Source organism: Pinus tabuliformis, chromosome 1_1 (genome assembly GCF_031772625.1).
Source record: "Pinus tabuliformis cultivar Carrire ecotype Pingquan chromosome 1_1, CPIR1, whole genome shotgun sequence".
Taxonomy (NCBI): domain Eukaryota; kingdom Viridiplantae; phylum Streptophyta; class Pinopsida; order Pinales; family Pinaceae; genus Pinus; species Pinus tabuliformis.
This window is the reverse complement of record NC_142297.1, coordinates 130,003,547-130,025,949: the sequence shown is the minus strand read 5'-3', so window position 1 is coordinate 130,025,949 and position 22,403 is coordinate 130,003,547.

Sequence of the window (22,403 nt, the reverse complement as noted above, 5' to 3'; positions counted from 1 at the left end):
AGCACAAACCTCTGATAAAAATTGGCAAGGCCCAAAAATATCTGAATCTCTATTAGAGTGGTCATAGCTAGCGAATCCCAAATCAATTGGATCTTAGCAAGATCCCCATGCATGCCTTTCTCATCAATGATGTTACCCATATATTGGACCTAGCTCAAGAAAAAAGTGCATTTCTCCAAGTTGGCACATAGTTTGTGTTGCCACAGGGTTTGAAGGACCTGTTGAATATGTTGAAGGTGCTCTTCCCAACTCTTGTTGAACATGAGGATGTCATCCAAATATAAAACCACAAATGTGTTGGTGGAGGACCACAAGGTGTCATCCATAAACCTCATAAAAGTTGCAAGAGCATTTTTCAACCCGAAAGGCATGACCAAGCACTCGAAAAGGCCCTCCTTGGATTTAAAGGTGGTCTTCCATACATATGTGTGTTCTACTAGAACCTGGTGATATCCAGACTTCAAATTGATCTTTTTGAAATACTTGTCCCCGTTGAGCTAGTCAGAAGGTCATCAATCTATGGGATTGGATACATGTTCTGACAATGATTTTTTTTAGTGCCCAATCAATGCAGAGCATCCACGTTCCATCCTTTTTCCTGTACAAGTACAACTAGGCTCCCACAAGGTGAGGAACTCAGTCAGATGTGCCCTTTTTGCAGCAACTCTTGGATCTACTACTTAATTTCTTCATTTTCTAAAATGGACTGGTGGTATATCATCTCATTTGGTAGAGGTGCTCTCAGAGTTAGATCGATCAAGTGATTGACCTAAGAGTGAAAAGGTACCCCTATGCATGAGGAGAAGATGTCCTTATATTCTTCCAAGACCTTATCCACCTACTTCTGTTGTGTGGGGAAGCCTTCTTAGGGGCCATGGATGTGACCACTATCTTCCCATTACTTTGAGATTGAATAAAAAAGAAAAAAAAAAATCTTGTTATGGAAGATGATCTCATTTCATTTCTTAGCATAGATCAAAGAGATGGCAGTGGGGAGGACTACCTTAGCTTTCATATAAAATGTATTACCTGAAGTAATAATAATAGTGCAAGGCCTGAACTCATACATAGCATGATGCTTCCACCAGCATGGTTGACCCAATAACATATCACAAACTTCAATAGGAGAAACATCACATAGTACCTCATATGTGAAGGGCTTGATGTTGTAGGGAAGGAGAACTGTTGGTTGACGCATATATCTCGTCCTTAGTGGACCCACCCAATGTTGTATGGTTGTGGTTGTGGTGAGGTTGGTAGGTCCAACCACCTAATGACCTCTATTGAAATGAGGCTCTTTTGGCTCTCGTTGTCGACAATGAGCTACAACAGGGAACCCTTCACCCACATCTGTGAGTGGAAGAGACGCTCCCATATTTGGGATCAATCTTCTAGACCTTGGTGGTGGCAACAATGGCATTGGGTTATGCGTCAATAATTATCTTCCCCTTGTCATTTCCCTTGTCAGGTTGTGGCTCAGAATCAGAACATGCATCAGAATCTTAATTTTTTAGCTCAACCACCAATTACTGCTTGGCACAACACTCATTTGTGTTGTGAGTGTGGCTCTTGTGGAACTCACACCACTTTCTTGTGTCCTTCTTCATCTTCATGGTGCCACTCTTTATTTTAAGCTTCGATTGGTTGTCCTAAGTCATACCCCCTTGGATCTGTCCTTCTTTTATGGTTTTGGGGTGCTTCTTCCCTACTTCTGATTTGCAGATCCAAATTCATGCTTCTTTTATTTAATTTTTTGTTCAATCTTGGTAGCATATTAGTATTCTGCATCAATCGAGGAGATGTCTAGGAACTCCATTTCAATCTTAACGTATTTGTGCAAACAGACACATTAATTGAACACTAAATGTTTCTCAGATTCTTTGATACCCAACTCTGTCCAAACTCTTTATACCCTAAGCTCATTGGGGAAATGCACAGAAAAATAAAGAAATAGCAGACTTCTTTGATTCCACTAATTCAAATTTATGAAGGAATGAAATGAAATATAGATATAAACAGAAACACATATCTATAGCGAAAATATAACTTCAATTAAGTAATAACAAAGTGTTGAAAACTATTACATGTAGAATGGAAATAAACTAGCTCTAGCGATGGTATCTTATCTCTGAGTAGAGATGTGGCAGCTACATGCCTTCTAAATTGTGTTACAATGAGGCTCAAGGCCTATTTATTATTGAGAAACAATGGAAAACCATAAAAACCCAAAAGCTAACTCTAGGAGATGAAGCGCCAAAAGTTTGTGGGCCCCGTTGGGGTAAATTGGTACATCAACTCCCTAGGATCATAACTTGGGTATATGATATTTTTTTACATGTACAATATCTCATTAGAAATATCTATCTCAAGACTACAACTTTCAACTACAAACCCCTACTATAGGTTGAGGGTTTGCCCATTTTCCAAAAAAACATCATTTCGGACCTCAAAATGGCTTCCGAAGTTCAGGACTCAAAAAATTGCTAGAAATAGTAAATTGTGCTACAATTAAGGAAACTAAAAGAAAAAATGTTGGGGGTCCAAGTGGAATAGGCTAGTTTCCAACTATTTCCACTTGAATCAATAGCAACGTTGGAGAGCTCTTGTTCCTGAACCAAAGGTGTTGAGCAAGAAGGTTGTGAAGAGCCTAGTGGGCATCTCTCCCTTGATGAGTCTCAAGCCAGGCTTGCATCCTCAACTGGAGCAGCAGGGGGATGACCTCTTCCTCTACCATGGCCATCATGTCTGGCATGACCATGTTCATTGATCATGGTGGATATTCAAGTAGTAGGGCAGTTTACAAAATGCACAGATGAAGCGGGCATGAAAGTAATGAAAGTTTGCAATAGGAGCAAAGAATCTAAATGCGAACATAGAATAGAAAGAGGTGAATACATCTTAGGTGAAGCTAGATACATTAAAGATAATAGGGTGATAGCCATGAGAACATAGGACTGGAGTGTGTGAAGAATTTGGGGTGGATCATAATTAAAGAGAGTGCTCATCATGGAAGATCATGCCAGAGGGAGAGGAAGCTAGTTGGAAGGCGGTTTCATCTCGCGTTGGTGAAAGTGGTTATGCCTTTTTGAACACCCATACTCTAGGATAGGAGGTCCTTGGCTGCAATTTTCCTATAAATGGAGGACTAGGTTGTAGTGTCAGAGAATGATAGGGGCCATTCCTTGAGAGGCGCATTGTCTTCAACCCCTTTATTAGCTAGGAAGTCTACCACAAAATTGCCTTACTTTTGGAATGGGAAAAGATAATGGCTTCATGTTGGGTAAGGAGGGTGTTGGGTGTGGAGCCTAATTATCTTCTGTATTCAAAGGTTTCAGCCAGATGTATACCCAAGAATACTGTACACCCCTCCACGCAAGGGGGTGCGGGGGGGACTTTCCCCCCCCATGGGGGTCTAAGGGGGCTAATCCCCCCCAGCTGGGGGGTCCAAGGGCCAGCGGTCTCCCAGTGGGGGATCATGGGTAGCGCCCCCGAAGCTAAAAATAGATGTAAAATTGCCTTGTAAAAGTCTAGTAATTTCTAGTCAATTTGGGCCGTTCATTAGGCGGATGATCTAACGGTAAAAGTTATGTTTAGTTTAGGATTTTTTGCCCTAGAAGGCAACCCCTCACTATATATGAGGGAATTGTATTACATCTATGTAGATCTGTATTCTGAGTGAGGAAGAGAGATGAGATCGAGAGAGAAGAGGGAGTTACAACAGATATGTTGTAGGTTGTATCTCTTCAGTTTGCTGGATAATATAATAAAAGAAGGATTGGTTGTTTCTTCATGGACGTAACCCAAACTGGGTGAACCACGTATATCTGTGTCTCTCTTTTTTTATGCATTTTCTATGTTTATATTTCTACAATATTTTATGTGTTCCATTGCTCTGTAATATATAATTTTATAACAACTAGTATCAGAGCCGAAGGTCTATTTGGCTTATAAACTCGCAGGAGATAAAGGTTCCTGGTTCGAGTGGGAGCAATGGCAGAAGATGGTAGGTTTAGGGTCGAAAAATTCAATGGCCAAAACTACCAGCTGTGAAATATGTATATGGAAGATTATCTGTATCAGAGAGATCTGTACCTACCATTAAGCAGAAAGACAAAGAAGCCGACGAGTATGACAGACACAGAATGGGATATTCTCGACAAAAAGGCATTTGGAACAATACGGTTGTGCCTAGCGGCGTCGGTAGAATTTAATATTTCAAAGGAAACGACAACAGATGGTTTAATTTCGGCATTGGCCAAACTATATGAAAAACCCTCGGCCTCAAATAAGGTATTTCTTATGAAGCATTTACTTAATATGAAGATGTCAGAAGGTGGATTTGTTGCAGACCATTTAAATGATTTTAATACAGTTACAATTCAGTTAAGTTCAGTAGGGATAAATTTTGATGATGAATTTAGGGCTCTGTTATTTCTGTGCTCATTTCCAGAAAGTTGGAATGGTTTAGTTATGGCCATTAGTAACTCTGTCTCTCGATCTAGTGCTTTAAAGTTTGATCATTTTGTCGGTGCAATCCTTAGCGAGGAAATGCGACAGAAAAGCTCCGGTGAGACATCAGGTAATGCTTTGACTGCAGAGACTAGGGGAAGAAAAATGGAAAGAGGAAAGAGCCTAGGATATTGTAGTAAGTCAAGAAAAGGTAGATCCAAGTCCAGATCAGGGATAGTGTGCTGGAAATGCAGGAAGAAAGGACACCTAAAGAAAGACTACAAGTCTCGGAAGGGAAAAGAAGGAGACACGCAGAAAGAAACTAATCATGAAGCAAATGTAACAGGTGATCTGTTGCAAGATGTTTTTATTCTTTCACTAGAAAATATTATTGATGCCTGGGTGGTAGATTCAGGGGCCTCATTCCATGCCACGCCTGATAAGAAACATTTTCATGATTATGTTCAAGGATATTTTGGATAGGTTCGATTGGGTGATGATAAACCCTGTAAAATCGTTGGAATGGGTACAGTTTTCATAAAACAGTAGAATGGAAATCAATGGCTATTGAAGGAGGTAAGGCATGTTCCAAATCTGAAGAAAAATATGATTTCAATAGGGCAGTTGGGAGGTGAAGGTTGCCTAACTAATTTCATAGATAAAACCTAGAAGGTCACTAAAGGATCCCTGGTAATAGCGAAAGGAGAAGATAGTGTGCAAGTTGAAGAAGAGCTTGTATGGCTTAAAATAGGCTCCAAGGTAGTGGTATCTAAAATTTGACAGGTTTATGTCTGAACAAGGTTATACTAGATGTCACTCTGATCATTGTGTTTATCTCAAAAGGAAAAATGATGGCAACTATATTATATTGTTATTGCATGTAGATGACATGCTTGTTGCAGGTTCTAACATGCAAGAAATAAATGTGCTCAAAAGGGAATTGGAAAACTTATTTGCAATGAAGGATTTGGGTGCTGCAAAACAAATCCTTGGTATGAGAATAACTAGAGACAGGAAGAATCTCAAATTAACATTGTATCAAAGTGAGTCAATAGAAAAGGTGTTGAAAAGGTTTAATATGCAGAATGCAAAACCAGTTAGTATACCTTTGGCTAGTCGTTTCAAATTAAGTAAGGAGGCATGTCCCAAGACTCAGGAAGAAATGTCTCATATGTCTAAAGTTCCATATGCATCAGTATTTGGAAGCTTAATGTATGCAATGGTCTGCATAAGGCCTGATATTGCACATGCAGTGGGAGTTGTAAGAAGGTACATGAACAATCTAGGAAAAGAACATTGGATGGCGGTGAAGTGGATTCTCAGGTATTTGAGAGGTACCACAAATCAAGCATTATGCTTTGGTGGTTCAAACATTGCTCTATAGGGATATGTTGATATAGATATGGCAAGTGACAGAGATAACAGGAGGAGCACTACAGGATATGTATTTACTGTAGGTGGAACAACTGTCCATTGGGTTTCAAAAATCCAAAGTGTTGTTGCACTTTCAACAACAGAAGCAGAGTATGTTGCTGCTACAGAGGCTAGTAAAGAAATGATTTGGTTACAAAGGTTTCTGGATGAATTGGGTAAGAAGCAGGAGTTGGGAAGGTTATACAGTGACATCCAGAGTGCCATACATCTTGCAAAGAACTCTACATTTCATTCCAAGACTAAAAATATACAAATCAAGTACCATTTCATACGGTCAGCATTGGAAGATGGACAGTTGAAGCTGGAAAAGATACACACTAGCCAGAATCCTACAGATATGTTAACAAAAGTTGTAACCATGGAGAAACTGAGAATATGCTCAGTTTCAATTGGTCTTCAAGTATGATGAAGAAGATGAGAAACAACCAGGTCCAAAGTGGAGTCATTTTCTAACAAATGAAGTAGTGGTGGAGTTGATATAATCAGTCTCCAAGTGGGAGATTGTTGGGTGTGGAGCCTGATTATCTTCTATATTCAAAGGTTTCAGCCGGATGTATAACCTAGGAAGACTGTACACCCCTCCATGCGGGGGGGCCTTGTCCCCCTCCCCCACGGGGGTCCAGGGGTGCTAATCCCCCCTGACTGGGCAGCACCCCTGAAGCTAAAAATAGATGTAAAATTGCCTTGTAAAAGTCTAGTAATTTCTAGTCAATCTGGGTCGTTCATTAGGCAGATGATCTGATGATAGAAGTTATGTTTAGTTTAGGACTTTTTGCCCTAGAAGGCAACCCCTCACTATATATGAGGGAATTGTATTGAGTCTATGTAGATCTGTATTCTGAGTGAGGAAGAGAGAGGAGATCAAGAGAGAAGAGGGAGTTACAGCGGATCTACTATAGGTTGTATCTCTTCAGTTTGTTGGATAATATAATAAAAGGACTTGTTGTTTCTCCGTGGACGTAGCCCAAACTGGGTGAACCACATATATCTGTGTCACTCTTGTTTTATGCGTTTTTTGTGTTTATATTTCTGCAATATTTTATGTGTTCTATTGCTCTGTAATATATAATTTTCTAACAGAAGGAGGAAAATTTTTGCATAAGATGATCAAGATTCCATATTGCTGAGCATTTTGATGTTGGCATGCCATTAAGGATTTTATGTGCTACTTGAGGAATGATTCTTGCTGACACTTAATCATAGGGATTGGGTGAACAATTGTAAATAGTGTAAATAATTAATAAGACAAAATGAAGAGTCGGGAGATGAAACTCAAGATTCACTCCCTCATGTATATAACTATGAACAACCCAAATGATTAAATAGATTCTCATTTAAGGAGTTACCTCCTGGCTTGACATGGTATCAGAGCTAGCTCTATTTTTAGCATTCTTGCCAAGGATACTTTTAGGGGCGAATGTTCGCCCTTTGGCGAAATTAAGGGGTTTTAAATTTTTAGCGGGTGAATATTTTGTATCATAGTACATTTTTACAACTCACCTCAAATAGCCCACCTTATTTTAAGGGAGAGGGTAAAAAAGGTAAATTTAGCCCTTGAAATTAGGAGTTACAACCTTCCATTCGCCCATTTTCAAGAATAGGTTTTATTTAAGTGAATCCTATGGGCCAAATACCATATTTATAAAAGAGGTATGGTAAATTAATAAAAATATAAATAAATGAGAGGTATGGTAAATAAATAAAACATTTTTTATATTTACTCCATAAGTCACTTGGTGTAAACAAATAAAAATATAAGTAAAGTGGAGGTATGGTAAATAAATAAAACGTCTTTTTATACTTACTCAAAAGGTATGGTAAATAAATAAAAATATAAATAAACTAGACGTATGGTAAATAAATAAAACCTCTTTTTATATTTAGTCTATAACCCTCGTTCTATTTATGAAGGCTCAAGAAAGACGTTTTATTTAAGTGAATCATATGGGCCAAATACCATATTTGTAACAGAGGTATGGTAAATTAATAAAAGTATAAATAAACAAGAGGTATGGTAAACAAATAAAACATTTTTTTATATTTATTCCATAAGTCACCTTATATTTACGAACACTCAAAAAATGGGTTATATTTAGGTGAAACCTATGGGCAAAATACTATGGGACAAATACCGATTGTTTTTAATACCATGCAAAAAACCATTATTAACCCTAATATTAGAATTAATAAAAATAAAAATGGCACATGGTATTTACCCATGGTATTCACCAAAATGGCACATGGTATTGACCCATGGTATTCACCTGGAATGTAGCCTATTTAAATGGGGGAATTAATTAAACCAGCATAGATCCATCTCTAGATCTACTAACCCCCAAGAGGTATCAAATATCGTGATATGCAAACTAGCATAGAGTGAAAAAATATTTTATCCTCTTGGGGCTTGGTCAAGAGTAAAAATGGATGTTGTAATTTAATGTAGGTTAAACATTTTAGCTTGGTTAAAATAAAAAATAAAATAGAAATCAACTATTAATTTTATTAATTTTTATAAATTACTAATAGTAATTTTTAAGCTCCAGGTTTATGATAACCCATGGTATTGACCCATGGTAATACCATGGTATTCATGTGAGCATAGACTATTTAAAGGGGAAATTCTATCGTCTTAGATCCATACAAAGTTTTATTATTTAGTGAATGACTTGCCAAGATCTTACAAGATTTTATAATTGAGTAAAATATTCGCCATGCCTGGTGAGAGATTTGCCAAAAAATTATATATACATATTATATTATTGATAAAATCGCCTTCCATTTTTCCTATATACCGTGGAGATTCGCCCATTTATTATATTTATAAATTTAGGGGGGGTTCTTAAAATTTTCCCTGATTCTTGCCCTTGTGACTCGTTTTCTACCTATTCTGACTATTTTGCAGAACTAGCACCTCTGCCATACTCCTGAATCCTGAACCCACCTACCATACACTGTCATATGTGTTTTTGGCCCATATTCCAGGTGTACCTCGACTATGCCTCCGACCTCCATATCTAGAGGCTCAAGTTGAATGAATTGAATGCTGGCGAATTTGATGAATGTTGGAGACTCCTCTCCTCCGAACAATCGGCCCTCCATCAATGGTTGAGAGCAACAAAGCATGCTTGAAGTAGTCTCGAAGGGTGTCTAGTATTCTAGAGTCCCCTTCCACTATCAGAGGGAAATATTGGTGGTGTTGAGAAATATGAATGCCTTTAATCAATGCCTCCAACTCAGCTATGTTGTTGTTGTCATGGCCTATGGAACCCCTGTAGATTATGAGGATTGACCTTCTGTGGTCATAGATGGCTCCAATAATGGCAGCCTCACCATGATTTCCTTTGGATGCCCCATCAAAGTTGAGCTTGAAGTGATTGGGATGTGGGGGAGTCCAAGAATCATAACAGGGATTATTGATGTTGCTTATGGGGGAGGTTGTTGGAATCTATGGGAACTTGTGGTCACACCAAACTAGGTTTTCTTTTTCTAATGGTGGGGGGGGGCCTAGAATTCTATGTCTTTCCATTTGGTGAGTGTCATGGCTTCTGCAAGGTGTTTATGGAATAATTATTAGGTGATTTCTAGAGGGTTTTTTTTTCTATTGAAGATCCTTTGACTCCTTTCTTTCCATAGTTCCCATGCAAGGATACTTGGTGCGATAGATCAAAGACTATTAACAATGGGGTTAAGGAATGGCGATTTGGGGAAATTCCAAATGGTTTGATAGATTTTCCTTCCACCTAAGAAAATTTTTGGAATTCGTGCTCCAACCTGCTCGATAGGTTATTGGCATAAGGGTAAGAAAAAAATGGTCTCTTGTTGATTTTTGCATAGACAGCACTAGGAAGGGCCTTGGAAGCCTCTTCTGTCTATATTGTCCCATGTGAGATTTTTCTGTTGAACTAAGATCCAAGTTAAGGTTTTTACTTTAGCCTAAGTGTTCATGTGCCAAACCTCAGTCCAGAAGAGGTCAAGGTTAGGTAATTTTTCCTTGGTGAGGAGATGATAGGCCTCTTTTATTGAGAAGCTTCCAATATTATTGTATCCCCAATGAAGGATGTATGGCCCCTCTTTCTTCCTAATGGTTCATTGGTGTAGATCCTGTTGAAGGTAAGTTCTATTGGGCTCAGTGTCCTTTTCCTCACAAAGGATGTTATGGGCCCATGAGAAATCTACGATGTTCCTTGAATTGGTCCAAAATTGCTAAACATAAGTGAAACCTGAGCATTGAGTTGTGACTTGAGTAAGAGGAGTGGGGATGGTTTTCTTGAGGCTAGGGAGTTTCTACCAGGAATCAATCTATAATATGGTCATTCTTCCATCATGGACATCCTAGAAACAATGCTTCTAAGTTAAATATCTGCTGAGGTTGACTATGTTCCATATTAGAGAGCCTGAAGATTGACTTGATAAGAAAATAATGTCTTGTTGTGGAGTGTCCTTGCCTATTTGATCTTCCATATATGGCATGGTTCTGTTTTGTACTTTGTCCATTTCCACCATATTTTGGCTTCTAGAATCTTATTGACAACTTCTAGATCACGAAAGACTATCCCTCCATGAGCTTTTTGGAGGTAGATAGTATCCCATTTGACAAGAGGTCATTTGTGCTTAAGATCGGCCCCTCCCTAGAAGAAATAACACTAGAGATTTCTAATGCCTTTTAGAACCCATTTTGGGAAAGATATGGTAGAGAATAAATAAACAAGCATGGCTTATAGGACTAAGTTCAAGAGGATCAACCTACTTGGAATGCCTAGGGAGTGAATATTCTAGTAGCTTAGCTTCGAGTGAAAATTTAAAAAAATCTCATGCCAAGAGGAGTGTTTGATAGAAAATGTTTTTTTTCCACACTACTAGTGTCTAGGATAGAATATTAAATCACTGAAGCTACCAAACCAAGTATCGCAACAAGTCTACTTTGCATAGTAGAATATAAATAGTAGTAAATCTACTAGTGCACAAAATATAGACAACCTTTTACATAAATTATGTACAATAACCCAGCTTTTCTATATTAATCCAACTAAATAATACAATATTATAGGGCTCCCATACCATGGATTATGGCCCTCATACATCCACTAGTACAAGATACAATAGCTAGGGCTTGGTTTCTATCATGATGACCACCAATATACCTAATGAAAGATACCCTGACAATCTAGTTGATATAGCAGGCAATCACAACTCCTCTCAGTCATATTATGCACCTTCCTAATCCTTTGGCTCCTGATTTGCAGCATTTCCCCTATCAATTCTCTAAGTCCATCTAGCCATTGAATCTAGACTATCCAACTTGCTCTCTCGTTGATTTTTTGTCCATCAACACATCGAGACTCCTTTCGAGTTGTTCACAACTCTATTTTTTAACAACTCACAACTACCCACTACTGCTCCTTAACTACCCATGGAATTCATCCCACTATAGTCTTCCTATGCTGCTCTAATGAATACTAAAATAGGGCACGAAGAGCTTCCACCTATCACTGCAATGTTTCCTTCTCCCTTAATGAACATGCACTAGGATGGTTTCCCTTATTCTTTTTTTGATGTCCTTTTCCATAGGGAAAGTCTAGAGCTATTCAAAATGCTCCTGGATGATCATACCCTTGAGCTCTTCTTCTGCCACTCTAACAACCACCTTAGTCCATCAAGATGGAAAACATAGGTCTTGACGCAAGCCTCTACAATACTCTAAGTTGTTCTTTTAGGTTGCTCCAACTCTACCTATCCTAGGCCTACACTTGGTCCACTCTCATGCTTCCCTCCATCAAACCATGACTATCCAATACATGTTGTAGCATCTTATCACTGGTTTAGGCACCCAACTACTAGGATCGCCCTTCCTCTTGGCTACTAACAGTCTCCCACAAATTGTCCCCTTATATGACACCATCCACCTAGCATCCATCCATAACCAAGGAGTCATCTACAATATACTTTTGCTTCCTCCTTGCCTAGGGTTTTGTGCAACTTGAGCTCTGGTTAGGGAACATTATCAACAATAATGTTCTACTCAAAACATTGTGTTTCCCTTCTTCGTTGTCTTCTACCCTTCTTACAACATTGTTGAGACCTCACTTATTCTCCTTAAAACTCCTCCAATATATTGGATAGCTACAACCAGGGTCTTGGCCTTCTAAGACAGGGAAAATACCTCTATTTCAACTACACTAGGTCTGGATCATTTGTAGCTAGAGAAGAGGACCCAAACTAGGCCTCTGATCTCACAAGACAACCCTCCCAACTCATTGTTTTAGAGGATTTCTTTTGCAGCCTAAAGAGAGACAAACTACACCTCAAACCATGCACATAAACACACCATAACTTACCTCTGACATGCAGTTGTCTCTAATAGGGAACCCACTATCTTACACAACACTTTCAAGCCTACTCAATGGTTGGTATAGGCCTAAGAAAACTGCAAGTTATCTCTGCAAGAAGTCCGCACCCAAAACACAAGAGAAAACCCTCCCAATAGGTGCCAAACTTGTCCTTCTTTCCTCTCTGCATCCCGCCTTAGATCCACACCAAATTTCAAAGATAATCTATGATGTTGAATTCACTTAGATGATCATTTATACCTCACACATGGGTCTACTTTATTCTAACTCATGTAGCTTCCTTAGTGGGCTTATCAAGTTGTTATAAGAATTATCATGACTCTAGTTGAGCTCAAACATGAGCCACAAACCCACACCATAACTTCAAAAATTAATATCTCCACATCTACAACTCAAGTTCGAGTGATTTTCGTTGCATCTAGTTACTCTAAGAGTCCTCTATCAATTCAAACCATCACATGTAGAAATCTCCTCATGGTTTTGTCCCAACAACTTTGGGTGCAAAATCCCAGGCTTGAGTTTCAAGCCCTCAAGTCACTTTTGTGGTGCTCTAACCTCCAATCCCCAAACCCTAGGGCTTGGAGTACCTCCCAAGCTACAAATCTCAACATTATTTTTTTAGTGAGGGAGGTACTTCCAACACTAGGAAGTCTTTGTCATCATCATCTTTGATGAAACTAGCCTATTTGGTGTCCATCACTATAGCATATTCTATAGAATGAACCCTGCAATCCCATTAGTTCCACTACCTCATCACATGTGAACCTAAATATCCCAAACCTCCATAGAATTGCTCCCTCTGAGGCTAGAATCCCTTTGAGTCTACGCGATCTCTACTAGCACAGTCCTTCAAGCATTCATACCCCTGGATCAAATAAAAGTCATGAAAATCCATCCAATATTGGATATGAAAAATCATGATCTGACGAAGAAACTGGCCTGCCAATATCCAATCAAATGAAGCCATCTCGATCATGTTGATCTCATCTAAGCTAAAGAAAACCTCGAGTTATCCCAACCATCCATGGAAATTCAAAGGAAGTACATGATCTGCAAACATCCACACAACATGTTGCAGTGCACCGAGCTCACCATCGATCCACCAGAACTCCCAACCCATCTCACCATGTAGCATATCGAGACCACATCTCCATGTCTTCTGTTGAACTCTCTACTCCATGATCTAGAAATCCACAACTCATTTTTAGTTTCTTTGTTGTGCACGCTCTGATTCACTATCCCTTAAAGTAGCTTAGAAACACTCTAATACCATATTTTTTTCTACAATACATGTGTCTAGGATAGAATCTTAAATTTTTGATGCTACCAAACCAAGTATCACAACAAGTCTACTTTGCATAGCGGAACATAAACAACAGTAAATCTACTATTGCACGAAATATAAACAATTTTTTACACAAATTATGTAAAATAATCCAACTTCATTATATTAATCCACCTAAATAATACAATAGTCTACGGCTCCCATATCAGTGATAATGGCCCTCATACATCAAATAGTACAAGATACAATAACTAGGCCTTGGTGTCTTTAGTGATGAAGACCAATCTACCCAATACAAGATACTCTAAATATTTAGATAATAAAGCATGCAATCACAACTCCTCTCGGTTGTATCCTATACTTTGTTGACCTAGGTTGTCATTGATGTCAATATGGCAATATTCTAGATACTAGATGATGATATGAAGCCAAATGGAAGCAGACCAGATCCATGAAGAGACAGGAGCAAGGCCATCAAGATAGCCAAGCCATAAGCAAGAGTTTGTTAACGGAGGAGTTAGCAAAGGAGGCATATCAAAGCTATTGCAGAATATCAGGGCAAGAGAGGCATATCGGAAAAGGCAAAATCCATCAAGGTATGAAGGTATCAAACGAGGTATTTGAAAGACATTGCCAAGCCAAAGGAGCCACATTGGAGCAAGAGGAGCAAACAGAGCAAACAAAGCTATCAGAGGAAGCAGAGAGCAAAACAGAGCAATTAGAGGAAGCAGAGAGAAAAACAGAGCTATCAGAGGAGAAAATAGCACTATCAGAGCTCATGAGGAGTCTTATCAAGAGTAATACATGCAAAAGAGTCTTATCGGGAATAACGTATGCCAGTCAAAGAAGAGTGGAATACATATATGAAGAAGAGTTAAAGGAGCGGAGCATAAAGAAGAGAGAAAGAGTTAAAAGGATCTCAAGGCTGAAACATGTAAAGCTACAATGATCAAGGAAGAAATGGAGAGAAGTCAAGCAAAGAATGAAGAAATATTCAAAATGAAGTCAGATATCATCTCCCTTAAAATAGAAGCAGATGAAGCTACTCATATCAAGGAAGAAAATGAGAAACAACTTGCTAAGAAGAATAATGAGTGTGAAATATTGGAAGAAGAGATTGTCTTCCTTAGAAAAAAGGTTGAAGGGATGAACAAAATCTTGAAAAGCTATCAGGCCTTGGATGACATGCTCAGCTATAACAGATGTCCATTTGGTAAATCAGGTCTCGGGCATGCAGGTGAATCCTCAAACAAGAATGAAAATGCTTCAAACAAAAGGGATGTGAAGAAGCCATAAAGAAATGGTGATGCTCCTAGTTCCAACAAAGACAAGGAGAAAAATCAAGGCTACAATAGAAGAAATCTTGCTCCAAGAAGAAATGTAGATGATGTCAAAGATGCGAGAGGCAATGGTTATCATCAAAGGATCTCAAGGAAGAAAGGCTTTAGAAGTATATCAAGGAAATCTCCATCTCCCAGGTACCAAAGTTCAATTTTTGGTTATTGTTATTCTTGTACAAACTTTGGTCACATGGAAAAAGACTGTAAAGCATCTCATAAAGATAGCTATTATGGTCCCCAACAATCTCCAAGAAACAATTTTGCTGGAATAAATCATGCATTCTTATTCATGAACAACGTAGAATGCTTCAAGTGTCATAACTTGGGCTCTTACATAAGCTAGAACCATGCAAAGAAGAAAGTTACACAAGTATGGAGAAGGAAGAAAATACAATCCGAAAGTCCCTTGAACTCTCTAGACAACAGCATATGTCATTGGCCTAAATTTTGACAATCTAAGCATTTGATGGGAAGAATCTGCCAAAAGAGATGGTGCATACAGTTAGGGGGAGCCTGTGATTCTTGGTCATTATTGCAGAAGTTATTAGTGAAAGGGTCCTTATGAAATCCTTGTTGAGCTATATTGAAAATCATTCTTTGAGGAAGATTGTTTCTCAGGATTACTCCATTGAAGAACATGACCCTGTAACTATTCTTTGGACTGTTGTTAAAGATGCTTTCCACTTAATATCTAAGTAGTATTTGGAACAACAGAGAATGGCATCTAATGCTAGAGAAATAGGGAAAATAACTATGGTGCTGATATTACAGATGCTAAATGTCTTGACTCAGGGATTTAATGTGAGAATAGATAAATTATGGACACTAATAGAGGTAATCTTCAAACAAACAGATACATCTGGAATGGAGTTTGAAGTAAGAGTAGCTCGCAACATATAACAAAATTGAAGCATTACAAGAAGATGCAAATTAGTAGAATGAATTTAAAAGACAGTCACAGATTGGATATCTAAATCTGCTAGGGAAATAACTTCCTGAGATATGTACAAGAAAACAAGGAAAAGATGGCTCATAGAAAGGAGAATGTCGTGCAGTCAAATATAACTTAAGACTGATATTGGTCACCTAGAAAATACAGTAACAGTGAGGCACAACCTCTCACCATTTCATCCAAATGCAAATATGTTGAATATTGGATGGCAGTGACTTAAGGAGAAGCACAGAAACACAAAGGAACTCGGACTTGAATAAAGATGGCAAGAAAGAAAATTTTCATGGTAGTTTCTCTTGATTCGGACTATGAAGGCCTCTCAATTCTTACTATGGAGATAACAACATGGATTGAAGCATAAAAAACTAGACTTGGACACTTGGTGTATGGCTATTTGCAATTTGATTGAAAGCATTGAAATAGAGCATATTTAAGTTTTGTTGAAGCCATGATAAAGTAGTTATGAGACATGAAGAGGGAATAATGTGCTAATTGATGATAAAGCATCAATCCTTCTATATTGAATAAAAAGAAGAGCACTATGACAGGGGGAATCACAAACCCATGAAGATCTACCTTTCATGAAGAACGGACGCAATTTGATAGGGGGAGTCTGAGGGCACTCCTTTGCCATTGATGTCAAAGGCGGAGAGAAGAAGAATATTGTCATTAATAACAAAGGGGGAGATTTTTGACCTAGGTTTTCAATGATGTCAATATGGCAATATTCTAGATACTAGATGATGATATGAAGCCAAGGGGAAGTAAAGCAGATCCATGAAGAGACAGGAGCAAGGCCATCAGGATAGCCAAGCCATAAGCAAGAGTTTGTTAACGGAGGAGTTAACAAAGGAGGCATATCAAAGCTATTGCAGAATATCAGAGCAAGAGAGGCATATTGCAGAATATCAGAGCAAGAGAGGCATATCAGAAAAGGCAGAAGCCATCAAGGTATGAAGGTATCAAAGGAGGTCTTTGAAAGACATTGCCAAGCCAGAGGAGCCACATTGGAGCAAGAGGAGAAAACGGAGCAAACAGAGCTATCAGAGGAAGCAGAGAGCAAAACAGAGCTATCGGAGGAAGCAAAGAGAAAAATAGATCTATCAGAGGAGAAAACGATGCTATTAGAGCTCAAGAGGAGTCTTATTGGAAGTAATACATGCCAAAGAGTCTTATCGGGAATAATGTATGCCAGCCAAAGAAGAGCGAAATACATATATGAAGAAGAGTTAAAGGAGCGGAGCATAAAGAAGAGCAGAAGAGTTAAAAGGAGCAGAGCTAGATATAATATGTGTATATCCAAATACACTATTGGAGGCGCAAACAAATATATATAGGAATTTACACTATCGGAGGTAGAGTTTGTATATATGTGCGCAATTTACACTATCGGAGGCATATATATATATATATATATATATATAGATATAGATATATCGGCGATATGATAATCGACAGTTTGGTTATGTGCCATCACCCCGAACCCCCGACAGCAACATATATATATAGCGGCAATATGATAATCAGCAGTTCAATTATGTGCCATCACCCCAAACCCCTGATTGTATATAGGTGCAGACCTGATGACATATATGTCCAGGTATATAAATAGGTGAAGTCTGGGTAAGTGCTTCAACGAGAGTTTAAGTGTATTTCATATATATCATTATGTATGCGGGCCTTAAGCCTCGCCACATTAAACCATGTGAATTGCAATATATATATGTAGATCATACAACTGCGATACGTTGTGGACCCAATGACAACATTATAAAAGGTTTTATGTTATATTTTATCTTCCCTATCGGTACTCGCATAGTGCAATACCCAAAGGGTTGTCCTCCTACAAGCACCGATTGCAATGAATGTTGCAGACCCGATGCAACATTGCGTTTTGCTTTAATATCATGTCGCATCCACTGGTGAATCAACGATTGGACATCGGGAACCTGTGACTGCTGATTGTGATATATGTAGTAGATCTGATACAGGAATAGATGCGGTTAAAATGTATTTGAAGTCTGCCCTTTAGCGTTTAAGTTGGATTTTCATATATTTCCTGTGTAATTCAAATAATTGTGTTGCATGGGGTTTTTAGGCCAAAAGGCTTATGATAACGGTTTCGATAGTTCAGGAGGCCTGAACAATGCCGACTGTGATTGCAATGGTGACGTGGTAGGCAGGGGCCATCCTAATTGGTACAGTCTCTCCATTAAACTGTAAAGTCTAGTGTATGTCTATGATTATTGAAAAAGGAGCGTTGTTACGGTTTAACATGGAACATGTTTTTGCTCTGTGTATTTCGGTCCTCTCTTATGAATGAACGTGTCCTGTGAGCATTGGTAAACCCGAATAGACAAAGGAAGCCAAAGGATCAGGAAGCCAAAGAAGCAAGCCAGTGCAGAGGAAGCCACAACAACCAAGGATCAAGCGAGGCAGAGGAAACTACAACGACCGAGGAGGAAGCCAAAGAGCCAGCGGAAAGAGGAAACCGTCGGACAGAGGCATCAAGAAGATAAAATAGGAGAAACAGAGAACAAAGGCATGTTGAACATTGTTGAAAAGGCTGGAGGAAACAGAGGCAGGAGCAGGGGTCCAGCAGAACAGAAAAAGGGCCGAAGGACCAACAGAACAGGAGACAGTCGAAGGGCAGAAGTAGTCAACAGGGAAGCAGTCATGCTGAAGTATTCACTGTGAAAATATGCTTGAATATAAAGGTGGTTCTTATGCAGAGCTTAGTGCAGCTAATAGTAGACTCACTAAAGCTATGTGGAGACATTATCAGAGGTCATCTATTGGAGACTCTGTGTGGACAATATGAAGAGTTGTAAAGACTCCTTCATAAGAAGACTAGTTGTCATTGATGCTATAACATGGAGACTACAGTGAAGTTGTAAATAGATAGAATTCAGTAAAGAAAAGTTCTGAGAGAAAAACATTACTATCAAACATGCCTTGACAAGATTGGGTTGGAACCCTTGGGGTTGGTGCCTGAGAAGTAAGAAGGGTTGGAGTCCTTGGGGCTGATGCCTCAAAAGTAAGAAGGATTGGAGTCCTTTGGATTGGTGCTTCAGAAATAGGTAGGATAGGTGTCCTTGGGACTAGTGTCTCAGGAACTTGAAGGATTTAAGCCCTTGGGAGTTGGTGCACCTAAGTCCAAGATTGTTGCCTTGGCGAAACAGAGTTGGAGCTCTAGAGGTTGGAGCCTCACAAAAGTCCAAGTTGGTGCTTGGGAACTTATTGCAACCACTTATATATTGTATCTATTTTATTGCAAAGATTATATTAATAAAAACATTGATACTTCTTTTCCATCTTATGTTTTGAATATAAATGTTTTAAGTGGTAAAATAATAGTTGAAAATGAAATACTGATTTACACCCCCCAGTATTTCCAACATACTTTCCCGGTCCTTTGACTCCCAATCTATAGAACAGACCCTATCAATGCTCAATTCTATCTGGCCACTGGATCTTGGCTATCAAATCTACTCTCTCATTGATCATTTTCCATCAATGCATCAAGACATCAAGACTCTTGTCAATTTGTTCAAAACTTTGTCTTTGAACAAATCACAATTGCCCATTAGTGCTCCTCATCTACTCAATGACTTCAACCCACTATATTCTTCCTACGCTACTCCAAAGAATACTAACATAGGGCATGGAGGGTTTCCACCTATCACTACAATATTTCCTTCTCCCATAACGAACAGAGGCTAGGACGTCTTCCCTTACTCTATTGTATATGTCCTTATCCAAAAGGGAAGTCTAAGGATAATCAAACTGCTCCTGGCAGATCAGAACCTTGAGCTCTTCTTTCTTCACTATAGAAATCACCTTATTCCATCAAGATGGTGCACATAAGGCTTGAGGAAATCCTCTACAATCCTTCAGGTTGTTCTTTTAGGATGCTCCAACTCTGCCTCTCCTAGGCCTACAATTGATCCACTCTTATTCTGCCCTCCATCAAACCACACATGTCCAATACATGTTGTAGCATCTACTCACTAGTTAGGGCATCCAACTACTAGGATCACCCTTCCTCTTGGCGGCTAACAGTCTCCCACAAACTTTCCTCTTCTAGGACACCATCCACCTAGCATCCATCCATAACCAAGCAGACATAGAGAACATATTGTTGTTGTCTCCTTTCCTAGGGTCCTATGAAACCTAAGCTTTTCTTAGCACACATTAGCAACCCTAATTTTCTTCTTAAGACATTATCTTTCCATTCTCCAACTGGTTTCCCTTCTTCGTTGCCTTCAACCCTTCTTCCTACACTATTGAGACCTCAAGGTTTCTCCTTAAAACTCCTGCAATATATTGGATAGCTACAGTGAGGGTCTCAGCCTTTTAAGACAGGGAAAATACCTCTATTTCAACTACGCTAGGTCTGGATCATTTGTGGCTAGAGAAGAGGACCTAAACTAGGCCTCTCATCTCACAAGACAACCCTCCCAACTCGATGTTGTAGCAACTTTCTTCTGCAGCCTGAAAAGAGACAAAATACACCTCAAACCATGTACAGAAACACACCATAAATTACCTCAGACTTGTGGCCTTCTCTTCTAAGGAACCTGCTATCTTACATATCCCTTTTAAGCCTCCTCATTGGTTGGTCTAGGCCTAAGAAAAATGTGGGTTATCTTTGAAAGAAGTACACACCCAAAACATAAGAGAACCCATTCCAAATAGGTGCCAAACTTGTCCTTCTTGCCTCCCTTTGTCTTGCCTCATATCCACACCAAATTTCAGAGACAACTTATGATACTGAATGCACTTATATTATCATTTATGCCTCACATATGATTCTAATTTACACCCACTCATGTGGCTTCCTTAGTGGGATTGTATAGTTGTCATAAGACTTATTATGACTTTAATTGACCTCAAATATGAGCCACAAACCCACACCATAACTTCAATAATTTTGTCTCCACTTCTACAACTCAGATTCAAGTGATTTTCATTGTTTCTGGTTACTCTCAGAGTCCCCTATCAACTCAAATCATCACATGTAGAAATATCCTCATGGTTTTGGCCCAAAAAAGTTAGGTGCAAAACTCTAGGCTTGTGTTTCAAGCCCACAAATCAATTTTATGGCACTTCAACCTCCAATCCTCGAACCCTTGCTCTTTGAGTACCTCCCAAGCTACAAATATCAATATCAAAGTTGGTGAGGGGGATTCCCAAGTACTTGGAGGGGAGGGAAGCAGATGAGAAGCTAATGATGCATTCGATATTCCTCTAGGTGATGGAAGGAGTGTTAAAGAAGAAAATTTGAGATTTTCCAAGATTCATGGAGGTACCAGAGGTGGTGGAGAAAAGGTTAATAATTTCCTTGATTACTTTAGCTTCTTAATTCGAGGGATGGTTCAAATGGAGAGTTTCATCGATGAATTGTTGATGAAATAGGTAAATGTCGTTATGTAGGGTAAGACATTTCATTGTGTCATTCTAGAGGGTTTCTTTGAGGGAGCATCCAAGGTCGTCATCCATGATGATGAAGATGAAATAGGAGAGAGGATCCCCTTTTTGGATGCCCTTAGAGGGTTTGAAGGTGCCCAAAGGGGAATCATTGACCATGATGGAGAAGAAGGTGGAAGAGATCAGGGATAATATCCATTGGATGCCCAATGTGTGCTCTCAATGTAGTCCTAATTGAGTTTGTAAAAGGCTTTGGAAATATCTAACTTTATAATCATGCTAGGATTTTTTAGGTTTATGAGGGAATGGATGGATTCATGGCTAGGACTATGCCATCAAGGATTTTTTTCCTTCCTCATAGCTAGTTTTCTCAAGATAAATGAGGTAAGGAAGAATGGGATTCAATCTATTTGCAAAAAATTTGGTTATGATTTTATAGATGACACTATAGAGGGTGATGGGCCTAAATTTACAAAGAGAAGCAGCATTGTCCTCCTTAGGAGCCAACGCTAATAAAGTTTCATTGAAGGTCATAAGAATGGTTTTTTTTGCTTCATAATTCCTTGACTATGGCATGAATTTCACTGAGAAGGAAATGTCAGTAGCACTTTGGTGAGCTCCAATATTGCAGCAATAATGCTGCAACTCCTAGGGCTCCCTTCTTTACTTTTATCAACCCGGTAGTTCGTAACAAACTTGGAAGCGATGGTGCTGTATGCACAAGTACTAGCTCTTACTGCAAGTTGTCACTTGATCAGCTAGCACAAATTTGCTAGGAGCTTAAGCCAACTTCTATGAGTTCTCAGAAGAAGCTTTTACTGTGATGGCAAAAGACTAATTCTACAGGGGATATTCTACTTGCAGAAAGAGAATGAAAATTGAAATGGAACTCTAACCCTAGCAAACCGTAACAAACCCTAATCGTGTAAGAAAAGAGATGGAAAGTACTAAAATGGGTGCCATTGATTACTGAAAAGGTAAATTGTATTTATTCAAGCTACTTCTGAAGAGAAATGGAAAGAAATCATCTTTTTTCAATTTTGAGTATTTTTATGCGGATTTATTATGCTTGTAATTTGACTAATTGTGACTTTGCAGAGGTTTGGTGGCAAAGGAGGATGGAGTTGGCTTTTGAAAATGGTGAGGAAGTTGTGGAGGGGTCCTAA